The sequence below is a fragment of the Bos indicus x Bos taurus genome, chromosome 16 (assembly GCF_003369695.1).
Source record: "Bos indicus x Bos taurus breed Angus x Brahman F1 hybrid chromosome 16, Bos_hybrid_MaternalHap_v2.0, whole genome shotgun sequence".
Lineage (NCBI taxonomy): Eukaryota > Metazoa > Chordata > Mammalia > Artiodactyla > Bovidae > Bos > Bos indicus x Bos taurus.
In genome coordinates, this window is record NC_040091.1 from 3,553,268 (window position 1) to 3,565,931 (window position 12,664).

Below are 12,664 nucleotides of genomic sequence, written 5' to 3' on the forward strand. Positions count from 1 at the left end.
CTACCTGCATGGAAAAAGTTCTAGAAGGAAATATATAAAAAATGTAAGTGATTAATTCTGGGTGGTAGAAAACTACATGATTTTAATTTTGTTCTCTATACTTTTTCGGAGGAGGCAACGGCACCCCACTCCAGTACTTTTGCCTGGAAAATCCCATGGATGGAGGAGCCTGGCAGGCTGCAGTCCATGGGGTCGCTAAGAGTCGGACACGACTGAGCGACTTTGCTTTCACTTTTCACTCTCATGCATTGGAGAAGGAAATGGCAACCCACTCCAGTGTTCTTGCCTGGAGAATCCCAGGGACGGGGGAGCCTGGTGGCTGCCATCTATGGGGTCTCACAGAGTCGGACACGACTGAAGTGACTTAGCATAGCATAGCATAGCATACTTTTTAGTGTGTTTCATTTTGTTTTTTTTTTTTTTTTACAGCAAACATGTCAAACATGTATTGTTCCTGTAAGAGGAAAATGCTTATATGTATGTTTATATATATATGAGTGCATGCTAAACCACTTCATTTGGGTCCAACTCTTTGTGCCTCTATGGACTGTAGCCCGCCAGCCTCTTCTGTCTGTGGGCTTCTCCAGGCAAGAAAACTGGAGTGGGTTGTCATATTCTCCTCGAGGGGATCTTTCAGATCCAGGGATTAAACCTGCATCTCTTACATGTCCTGCATTGACTGATGGGTTCTTGACCACTAGTGCCACCTGGGAAGCCTCATGATTATACATGCTGCTGCTGCTGCTAAGTCGCTTCAGTCGTGTCTGACTCTGTGAGACCCCATAGACGGCAGCCAACCAGGCTCCCCCGTCCCTGGGATTCTCCAGGCAAGAACACTGGAGTCGGTTGCCATGAAAATGAAAAGTTAAACATATATACATACAAATTATATATTTATGCATATATAATTATTATTTTTAAGAAGATAAAGCAAAACTGTTTTCAGGGAATTGTGCTTACTTAGCTCTTTCATTCCACCCCTATGTACACACACATATGTACTATTCCCAACTCCCGGGTCTTCTAATCTCGGATGCACTAGATGTATGTACTCACCTTGATCCGACTTTACTGGTTAAGGTTATCAACTTGAGTTTCCCCGGTACTGGGAAAAGCTCTCCCTTGGACGTCCTGAGGGTTTGGTTCTAGTTCTCACTTTGCTGCTGGGGCCTGTTACTTCCTGTCTTTGAGTCTTGGCTTTCTGACTACAGAATGAGCCATCTGGGACCCAGTGACCCAAGGCCCCTTCTAGTTGAAAAATGCTTTATCTATTGGAGTTGTAAGTCGCTGGGCCATGAGAGACTTGCCCTGGACACTGGGAGGAGCAAAAGACAAAGCAAATAAGCGATAACAGCAGAGAGAAAGTGGAAACTGTCCTGACCAAAGCCTGGAGAAAGTGCTGTGAGGGGGTGTGTGTGTGTGTGTGTGTGTGTGTGTGTGTCTGTGGTAGCCGGCAATCCACCTGGGCCCTGCAGAAATGACACATGAGGTTGGGGGAATACTTCAGAGGAGAGAATGAAATAATCAAGCTTGGGGGATAGGTGAGTGGAGGACGTGGATGGTTTGCCTCAGGAAGGGTGAAGTGAGAGTGCGGGGAGAGAAAAGCCTAGGAAGGAAGCAAGGTTAAGGGTCATGACTATCAGGCCAAGAATCTTGTCAAATGCTTACTCATTTGTCATACGTTTCCCACACTTCAGACAGGCAGAGGAAGAAAAGTCAGGCTACTAAGCGGGGCTGGTATGTTGTAATGGGGTCACTGCCCACCAGAAGCCAGCTGCAGGATAAGTGACTCAGAAGCTCCTAAGGGCACGTGTCTCTAAGCATCAGTCACCACTCAGGAAAGGGAGCGAGGGTGGGCTCCTACCTAAAGGCTTTGGTGTAACCTGCTAACTTCACCTCAGAAGCCAGTACAGAGCCCTGGGGAGTCAGAAAACAGTGGGGCAGGGGAGTGGGAAGGGAGCCAGCACTGGCTGAGCATCCACAGGGGCTGCTCTGTAGGACTTGGAGAATCCTGAGCTTCAAAATGAGTACAACGGGGCTCAGAGAAGCCAAGTCACTCATAACTCATCTCAGGCCACACACGCAGCGTATGGATGAGCTCATGTGTGACCCGGAGGCCAGAGAGGCTGCTCTGTGCATGTTGCCCCCTGACCTCCTGAGCTCGAATCTGTGGAATCCGTGTGTGCTGGATCTAGGGTATTCGACTCAGGTCTGGTAAACCCCAACCAAATCCTGGTAGAGCTGTAGGGGACCGAGAGAAAGGCAGCCAAAATGGTAAGAGGCACAGCAGAAGCTGAGGGAATGGGCCGCTGGACAGGAGCTCTGGTGTGCAGACTGACCACAGGGGTCCATGAGCATCCTGAAGCAGAGGAGTGAGACATGTCACCACACAGCCATCAGCACTCACTCTAGGCTAAGGTTTACTTGCCTGGTGTTGTGCAGAGCACTATGTGAATATGGAAATAATATGCATATCATCATGAGGTTAATAACACATAGTACATTATTATAATGCATTTATGGCACAAATTAAGGGCTCAAGAAATGTTAGCTATCTGATGGCTATTATTTATACCCAAAAATAGCCTGGGGGATTGATGCTACTATTATCTCTGTTTTACCACTGAAGAAGCAGGTGTTTAGAGAAGCCAGGTATGTAGTTCACCTCTAGAAGCCGTCTGTGAGTGGCAGAGCCTACGTTAATAGTTGCTGGGATTTGACTCCAGGCCTAGCTCCAGAGAACACACTCTTAACTGCTAAGTCCTGCCTATTGCCTTCTGCGAATCTGCAGTGAGGATCACACACCCTTTTGGTGCCCCTGTCAGAGTCTTGGGGGCTGGATGGCTTGGGATTGACATGGTGCGGCCGAGCCGGGGTTGAGGGCAGGGGAGGTAGAAAGCGTATGTGAATAACAGAAGATCAATATCCACTCTGTGTAAAGAACTCTACAGATGACAATCAAAGACAACACAGAACATAAAAGTGAGCCAAGAATAAGTAAGCAGCAGAGATCTTACAAATGATAAGTAGTAAGTTTTGAGCGGTACTCACTTTTTAGGGATATGCAACGTTAAAAAATACTACTTTTTCCACCCACCAGAACAGCAGAAATTAAAAAGATTGATGATAGCGACTTCCCTGGTGGTCCAGTGGTTAAGAATTTGCCTTGCAATGCAGGGGATGTGGGTTCGACTCCTGGTCAGGGAACTAAGATCCCACACACCATGGAACCGCTGAGCCTGTATGCCACAACTACTGAACCTGCACACCAAAACTGGAGAGTCCGAATGCTGCAGCGAAGATCCTGCATCACACAGCGAAGATCCTGCGTGCCACAGCTAACTCCTGGCACAGCCAGATAGCTAAGTAAGTAAATAATAAAAAAGATTGATAATAACATGGGGAGAGGGGAGGAGAAGGTAAGATGTATGGGAAGAGTAACATGGAAACTCAATTACCATAAGTAAAATAGATAGCCAATGGGAATTCTATGTATGGCTCGGGAAACTCAAAAAGAGGCTCTGAACCAACCTAGAGGGGTGCGGTGGGGAGGGAGATTTAAAGGGAGGGGATATATGTATACCTATATCTGATTCACGTTGAGGTTTGACAGAAAACAAAATTCTGTAAAGCAATTATCCTTCAATTAAAAAATAAACAAATTAAAAAACTAACTGTAAAAAAAATTAGTGTTGACAAATGGGTGGGGAAAAACTCGTTTATTGCTGATAGACTATGAATTGGCACCATCTTTTTGAAGGGCAATTTGACAAGTAACAACATTTAATAGGAACATACACTAGATTCTAATTCTAGAAGTGTATCCAACAGAAATACACATATGCTCAAATACACATTTTTTGTAAAGGTAATTGCTGAAGAACACTGTAACCTAAATGTCCATCAGTAAGAGACTGTGGCATTAAATTATGATCATTCATACTCTGGAATACTAGGCAGTTTTCAAAGGAGTCAATTAATGAAGTGGAAAAGGATGATGACTTAAGTAAAATAAAATCACTGAACATTTTGTACAGTATGATCCCAATTGTATAAAAACAAACAACAGCCCTACGTATGTGATCATATGTTTAATATTATATTTATGCTTGTCGCACAATACACAGACATTTTATTAATTCACTCCTTTAAGAAAAAAAAAACTGCCTTGTCCTGTAATACACAGAGGCTTCCCTCATAGCTCAGTCGGTAAAGAATCTGCGTGCAATGCAGGAGACCTAGGTTCAATCCCTGTTTTGGGAAGATCTCCTGGAGAAGAAAATGGCAACCCATTCCAGTATTCTTGTCTGGAGAAATTCTCCATAGAAATGCTGAATTATCATGGCTCCAGTGTCACCCTGAACCATGCTCTTAAGACATTTGAGGGGACTTCCCTCAGGTCCAGTTTTGGGCTTCCCTGGTGGCTCAGATGGTAAAGCATCTGCCCACAGTGTGGGAGACCCAGGTTCGATCCCTGGGTCGGGAAGACCCCTTGAAGAAGGAAATGGCAACCCCCTCCAGTATTCTTGCCAGGAAAATTCCATGGACAGCGAAGCCTGGTAGGCTACAGTCCATGGGGATGCAAAGCGTTGGACACAACTGAGCTATTTCACTCTTTCGTTCTTTGCGATACACAGAAAGCTATGAATAGATACATACTGAATGATTAACAGGAGGTTGGGAAAGGTAGATTAAAGGCTAGGAGCTATTGTTTTATTTTATATACATCCTGCTAAAATTTGTTATACTAGTCTAAGTTATTGTAATTTAAAATATCTGATAAAGATAATATTCCTTTAAAAAGAGCAGGTGGATGGATGGATGGCAGCCCAAAGTCATCTGACAGGATAGTCACGTTTGTGTCTGGGGCAGGAGAGAGGCCTCTGGGGATCATGGCATAATCATGAGTTTCAGAGTCAGGATTTTCATCCCACCTCTGTATGCTTGTGGCCTCGGGAGAGTTTCCTAATCTTGATGAGTCTGTTCCCTTGTGGGTAAAATGGACACCCCTCATGGCTGAGGCTGATTCTGCAGGGTAGCCCATTTGTCACGTTCTTACAGCAAACTGAAAGGACCCAGTTAAATGGCTAACCGTGGCGGGGGACACAGGCCGGATCAACAGTGCCTGCTGCTTTCTTCGGTGGACTCCCACCATGGCTGATTTCAAGTGACCGGTGTGGATCCTGCTCCAGTATGCTAGAGACGGACCCTGAAGCCCACCTGGTGCCACCTCCCATACCTCCCCATATTCATGGAGACATGGACAGATGTGCCCCCCAAGAGCTTCCCTCCACGAGGGGAGGATTTCCCCCAGAAGCCGCAGAAAGAAGGCCCAGCTCCTCTGCTCCACGCCAGCCCTCCTGAGATTCATAGGGTGGCAGTTTTACTTGAGTCTTTTCTTCTCCAGATTCTAGCTCACCTCAGCTTCTACTGAGCTCCCTTGCCTACCACTACCTGGTTCTTCCCCTAACGTGCCCTCCAAGTGTGCTGCCAGGCAGCTCTCCCCCTACCCCCCGACGGCAGGGATTTGCTGCGGGGGCTGTTTACAACAGCAGGTCACCCCCTCCTGCCGGGAGCCGTCTCCCGGCATATTGCATATTGAGCACATATTGCATATTGAGTGCAGCACCTTCACAGCATGATCTTTCAGGGTCTGGAATAGCTCAACTGGAAGTCTATCACTGCCAGGAGCCAGCGTGAGGAACTCCACCCGTGGCAAAGGTCATGAGGAAGGAGGCTCAGCATGCGCAAAGGCGGGATCGAGCCTCAGGAGTCCCCCTGGAAATTCTCGAGCATCTACCCCCAAAACCAGAGTCTGCCTACTTTCTGCTTTGTGCTTTCACCTACACCTCTGACTTTACGGGGGGCTGTCCCCCACTATCTCTCTCTGAAAAAAGAGTTAGCTTACAGCTCCAGTTAATAATTCCTGGGTGTGACAGTGTTTCAACCTACAAACTCCTTTGGAAATCCTCTAGCCCGCCTGAATAGGTTTTTCTGGCCACATGTGATTGTTCAGAGCCTCCCAACTGTGAGAGGCAGGAGATGTTCTAAACTGTCTAAACACAGATTCCTTTGAGCAGTTAAAAGATTGATTAGAAATTGTATTGGTGAAGGGTTTTTCACTTGTTGGGCCAATGTTTGCTGCTAAGTCTCCGTATCCCTTACCTGCTGTGTCCCTGGCAGTGTGTTGATTAATATAATTGGTGTAAGTAGTAGCTTTAATGTTTGTAACCTTGGACCCTTGAGCTAATCCCTTTTCTTGTTATAGCCCACCACACCTTTGCCCTATAGGAATGCAACTTCAATGCTTTTGGAGGGTGGCGCCTGCCTAATCACCTTTAGAGAAAAATAAGTTTTCTGAAGAAAGGGTCTTAAAATGTTAACAGGCCTCTGGGCCAGAAGATGATGCAAATCACCTAAACTTTTGCATATGATAAGTTTGCAGGAAGAAAGCCTGGCTTACTGCATGACTCTACCCCTTCCTCCATTATCCTCTATGCATAACTTAAGGTATAAAAACTACTTTGGAAAATAAAGTGTGGGCCTTGTTCACCGAAACTTGGTCTCCCCATGTCGTTCTTTCTCTCACCTTCTGGCTGAATTATTCAGCCTCTTTTCTCCACTGAATTTCCTCACTGAGCTATCCTCATTCTATTACTCTTTATATCTTTGGTGACTATTTAAATAAATAGGTCGCTGAGGCCGTCTCTCCTTAGAATACCCTGGATCAGCCGGGGCTGGACCCTGGCACCCTCCCCTGCTCCACCCCTCGCTGTATGTGGTTGACTCTGTTCCTCACCATGCCTTCTCACAAGACTTTCAGGATCAAGCAGTTCCTGGCCAAGAAACAAAAGCAGAAGAAATATCCCATTCTCCCAATGGATTCACATGCCAGCTGGTAATAAGATCAGGTACAACTCCAAGAAGAGACCCTGGAGAAGAACCCAGCTGGGTCTGTAAGGAATCCCAAGTGAGAGGGTCCCATGTTGATCCGGGATAAAGGTCACTGCTATTTATTGTATACATAGGATAAATCACTGCTAATCCGGACAGCTGGGCACATTCTACTGGGGAAAAAATGTTTTTTTCTCTTTGTTTCTGTGTTTATGCATTGGTAGGGTGGTTCAGTAGTAAATGTGTGAGTCCTTCTATTTGAAAAATAAAACAGCCTGGTCCTTGGCCCCAGGATAACTAGCAGTAGGAGTGTGACCAGACTGCATCCGTGGTGACAGAAGGTGGCTTGTGAGTAGACACTGGCTGGGCTCACCAGGGAAGCGTGTGCTGAAGGCTCTTCCCATATCCTCCCGGTTCTAGCCTTGGCTGGGCTTTGGCAGTGGCTGTCCTTTTAAGCTTCCTCCCTCCCAACCCAGCTGACTCAGATGCTTTAAACCAGTGCATCCTCCTGGAGGCCAGACTGAGTCATCACCTTCCACTGTTAAATAACAGAGAAAAGCAGATTTGGAAAGCAGAGCCCCTGTTCAGCCAGCCCAGGCCCACACAGAACAGAGTCTGCCGGGAACTATTCTCCTGCCTGGCAGGACTTGGCCTTGCCCATCTGCTCAAGCTGCAGCGTAACTGATTGCCCGGAGAGTAAGAAAGAAAGACGGCGCTGGTACCTCCCCACGCACCTCACCCCTCCACGCAAGTGTTTTCAAGCCAGTCTCCTAAGGACTCTTGGACCTGCTCTGCTTTCACCTGCCCACTTTCCTTCTCTCTCTGCCCTTCTGGCCCCGACCAAGACCCAGACACAAGCTTCTGCCTCCTTGGTGTTGGGTGAGGGGTCACTGCTGCGGACAGGGAGGAGGGATGAGAGGCAGTGAGCAGGGGCAGATGAGCATTCGGCAGCCGGCGAAGCCTGCCCCCTCCTCCCACCCCATGGCAGTGCCTCCTGTCTCTGCTCCCACGCCTTGGCAAATCACAGAGGTATCCACCCTAACACATAAATGGGGTTTACAATCTTGGGAGCAAGTTTGTCTTTGAAAAGAGGCTATCAAGAGAGCACAAGTCTTTATTGCCTCTCAGGAAGGCTTGCCAGTCCACCTCACCCACCCCAAACCTAGCAGGTTTAGACCTGCTCCCTCAGGGAAGTGTACCGAAGTCTTGGTTTCAGGAGGCTCAGCACTCCCGTTCTTTAAGTTCTTTGGGCTTATTAGTCTTATCTCCCCAAGTAGACTGTCAGTGCCTAGAGGGCAGGACAATGCCTCACACCTTTCAATCCCTCTAAAGAGGCTGACCCATGCCAGGAATATTGAGTCTTCAATAAATAGTCATCTATCCATCCATCCATCAGGATATGTACTGCGTGCCTACCACACATCAGTACTATGGAGGTCGAAGATATAGATCAGTCACTATCTCCGCGGCACTTGTGTGATGGGGAATGGATTAGCCACTCCAAAGCAATTATTTTTGTTAATATACAATGATGCCTAGCAATTATACGACACTTTGCAGTTAACAAAACACCATCACAGCCCAGCGGGCTCGAGTCGGGAACAACTAGCTTGAGGTGAGCCGAGACTAAGCTCTGAGTCTATTCAACTCTGTTCATTGACTCCCCAAGCCCTGCAGAGCTACGCGAGGAATATTTACGATTTAGAACAAGAGGGACGCTTTCCTACTCCAGGAGTTTCCTGTTTCCCCTCGAGACCCTTAGGTCGACCCGGTTCCCTCCTGGAAGGTGCCCTGTTAGTGTGATGGGGTGCTGAAGGACCCAGCCCTGCTGGCTCCATCTCTGCCCTCCTCTGACCGTGTGGCCAGCCGCACCGTCCTGCCCCCTGCCTGCGGCCAGGCAGAGCCCCGACCGGGCAGGCTCCCTGGGCTGGGCAAGCAGTCCTTTCTGCCTTGGCTTGTTGCCACCCCTGGGAGCTGCTCAGGCGTGGAGGGGTCTCTGGGCTGGATCTACGCTCCACAGCTGCCAGATTCGAAGCCTCCCTTTCCTCCAGTCCTCCCCACACCCACAAACCCAAGTACCTCTGGGGTTGCTGAAACAGACAAAAACCAGGAAAAGCTTCCAGAGTCTTTTCAGCCTCCGATGGCAGGTGGGGGGTTCTCTCTGAGTCTGGAGGGCTCCTCTTAGAACAGCAGTCTCAGCTAGATCAAAGGAAAAAGGCTTTGGGAGCAAACTTGTTGAGGCCAAGTCACTTCCTTCTGAGTTTTCCTCCTCTCTCTTTATGCACAAACTTGGGAAAGTTGCAAAAGAGGCTGGGCCGGTGTGACCTCAGCTGTGTGGGTGGAGTGGGTGGGGAGGATGGAAAGCTGGGCTTCCTAGCAGACTGGATCTAGGGCCCGCTGAGAACTGAGTTTACAGAGACTCTGGGCCCTGAGGCAGGGCAGGACAGGCGGGGCGGATGGCAGGGATGAGGCAGGAGAGGCCTGAGGATCTGAGTCTGTGGCTCAGAGGGTCTGTTACCATAAAAAGCCTCTGGCTGTTTTTAGGAACTTCTGCAAATGCTGCTGGAAGCCAGCCAGTAAAGCTGCCCTTCTGCTGGTTGAATTATCAGACTCACGTGTGTCCTGCCGTCAGCCTGCTAGGGAGAGGTTCTGGTCCTCACACCTTGCCCTCACTCTTACGCTGCACACGCACACCATATCAATACCTCCCTCCCCACCAACCCCCCACACCCGACACACACACACACATAACCAGACTCGTGAGATGGGAGGCAAGTCCTGACATCTCCCCAGGCTTCTCAGGTAAGAGCATGTGACCCAACCCGAAGTTCTTAGGAACCTACAGTGAGTTAAAATGTTAGTGTTCCCTAAAGCTCAACTTCTCTGTGCACCAGTACCAAATCAAATCCCAGAGACAGACTTTGGGGTGAAGCAGAAAAGGATAGCTTTATTACTTTGCCAGGTAAACGGGGGGACATAGCGGGCTAATGACCTCAAAATTGTGTGTCCCAACCTAAGAAGATGGTGAGAGGTTTTATAGTAATTGTTCAAAGAAGTTGTGATCAGCTCATGGACATTCTTGGATGAGGTAAGTAGAAGTCAGTACCCTCATCCTTCAGGTCCAACTGGCCTGGGGTCTGTATGCCTGTGGGCGGCATACCATTGATAATCCTTAACTTCTCTCACCTGGAGGGGGTTTCAGTACCTGCAAAATAGCTTAAAGATAGTGTTGTTGTGTGTATCTGTTGATGGAGAAACAGGACTTTGCCCCAAGGCTGGTCTGCATTGCTTCTCCCTTGTCCTGCATCCCCTCCCTTCCCTAACTAACAACTCCTTGAAACTGCCCATTGGCGCTCAGAGTAGGTCACAGAGGCTGAATGAAGGCTTTTTCCTATAATCAAAGAAATGAAGTACACAGAAAGATTCTGTGCCTTTGAAGCTGTTAGGTGTCATTTCCGGAGCCTCCGAAGAGCCTGTGCCATAGTCCTTATGTCCCAGTGCAGAGAAGAGTTCAGTGGCAGCAGAGAAGTGGTTTGTCAGAATAGGCTGCTGCTGAGGCTTACAGGTGGCAGCTGAGAAATGCCGCACCCGAGAACCTGGTGGGCTACAGTTTTATAATCAAAGGAAAAGTAGGAGCGGGAGAAGAACTGCTTTGTCTTTCCTGAGTAGACATCATGTTTCCATCAGCAGCTCCTCCTCCAGCGTGAGCAGGGGAGTTTTCTCATCCCTCCGGGGTCAGGCGAGGTCCACAGTTACTGTTTTTCCATGTGTGCAGAGAGCGTGTCCTAGGGATCATTAACACACTGAGCTCACTGGGCAGTGCATGCTCTCTTGCCATCATTGTTTCATTGTTTGGGGGGTGTCGCGTGCTTCTGTTGCGTGGTTTTGTTGCTAAGCAAGCCTGCTTGGTTTTGTGGTTAAGCAAACCTACTTTCTTGAGTAATCATTAACGTATAGGGGTCTCCCATATTTTTTTTTGGCAGCTCCCTAGTGGGATTAACTATTCAGTCACCTACTTTGTCTGGTTACTCCCTATCACCCTAGAGTCCCACAGGGTCCTGCTCAGTACCATTAGCGTGAGGTTCATTTGAGCTGCCTGTAACTATGCCTTGGGGGACTATGGTTGGCAGATTAAAGGGGAATAAAGTGAGTTTCACTTCAGTTCAGTTCAGTCGCTCAGTCATGTCCGACTGTTTGCGACCCCATGAATTGCAGCACGCCAGGCCTCCCTGTCCCTCACCAACTCCCAGAGTTCACCCAGACTCACGTCCATTGAGTCAGTGATGCCATCCAGCCATCTCATCCTCTGTCGTCCCCTTCTCCTCCTGCCCCCAATCCCTCCCAGCATCAGAGTCTTTTCCAATGAGTCAACTCTTCGCATGAGGTGGCCAAAGTACTGGAGTTTCAGCTTTAGCATAATTTCTTCCAAAGAAATCCCAGGGCTGAGCTCCTTCAGAATGGACTGGTTGGATCTCCTTGCAGTCCAAGGGACTCTCAAGAGTCTTCTCCAACACCACAGTTCAAAGGCATCAATTCTTTGGCACTCAGCTTTCTTCACAGTCCAACTCTCACATCCATACATGACCACTGGAAAAACCATAGCCTTGACTAGATGGACCTTTGTTGGCAAAGTAATGTCTCTGCTTTTGAATATGCTATCTAGGTTGGTCATAACTTTCCTTCCAAGGAGTAAGCGTCTTTTAATTTCATGGCTGCAGTCACCATCTGCAGTGATTTTGGAGCCCCAAAAAATAAAGTCTGACACTGTTTCCACTGTTTCCCCATCTATTTGCCATGAAGTGATGGGACCAGATGCCACAATCTTCTTTTTCTGAATGTTCAGTTTTAAGCCAACTTTTTCACTCTCCTCTTTCACCTTCATCAAGAGGCTTTTTAGTTCCTCTTCACTTTCTGCCATAAGGGTGGTGTCATCTGCATATCTGAGGTTATTGATATTTCTCCCGGCAATTTTGATTCCAGCTTGTGCTTCTTCCAGCCCAGCATTTCTCATGATGTACTCTGCATAGAAGTTAAATAAGCAGGGTGACAATATACAGCCTTGATGTACTCCTTTTCCTATTTGGAACCAGTCTGTTTTTTCATGTCCAGTTCTAACTGTTGCTTCCTGACCTGCATACAGATTTCTCAAGAGGCAGGTCAGGTGGTCTGGTATTCCCATCTCTTTTGGAATTTTCCAGTTTATTGTGATCCACTTGCAAATGAGGTGAGTCCAGATCCCAAGGAACCCCTCTAAGGCTTATAATACGTTTACACACTGGGGATGTGCCTGCCCCCCATCCCCACATTCCTCCTGAGGTGGGATTTTTCGCTCCTCATGAGGTCCATCCTTTGTTTAATAGTCCTCATTGTTAGAAAGTTCTTCCTTTATCCAGTCTGAGTCTCCAGTACTGCTTCATCGCTGCTTACTGTCTAGGTCTGTTTGGTCAACTAGACTACACATTTCTTAAGGGTGGACTTAATATCCTCGAACCCACACCTAGCCACATGTAGTGACAGATACAGGGCCTGGAAAGGAGTGTTTGATGGAACAAAAGCTCTAGTTGAAACTCGTTTCTTTGTTTCACTGGCAAACATGCCTGGAGGGAGGGTGCAGTGATTTTCATGAAGTGTAATAATTGGACAGCATACATTAAAGTTGGAAAAATTCCAGGGCAAATTCCTCGTGGTTACTTAAACTGAAAGGGTGTATCAGTTCACCCTCAGGACAACCACTGGTTTCTGACAGCCGATTTGCTTTTAAATGGGTGCC

The 12,664-nt window shown here is 47.8% G+C and overlaps 1 protein-coding gene and 1 pseudogene across 1 annotated transcript in view; one reads left to right on the top strand and one right to left on the bottom strand.

Annotated features, from left to right (window-relative positions):
• The window catches only part of RAB7B (RAB7B, member RAS oncogene family), a 28,444-nt gene extending 19,136 nt beyond the window's left edge, over positions 1-9,308 (bottom strand). The window contains exon 1 of the mRNA XM_027564299.1: positions 8,974-9,308. The gene's annotated coding sequence lies outside the window, so the exon portion shown is untranslated. The remainder of the gene's footprint in view (positions 1-8,973) is intronic.
• On the top strand, positions 6,798-8,965 carry LOC113906328 (annotated as a pseudogene).
• Positions 9,309-12,664: the final 3,356 nt, after the last annotated feature.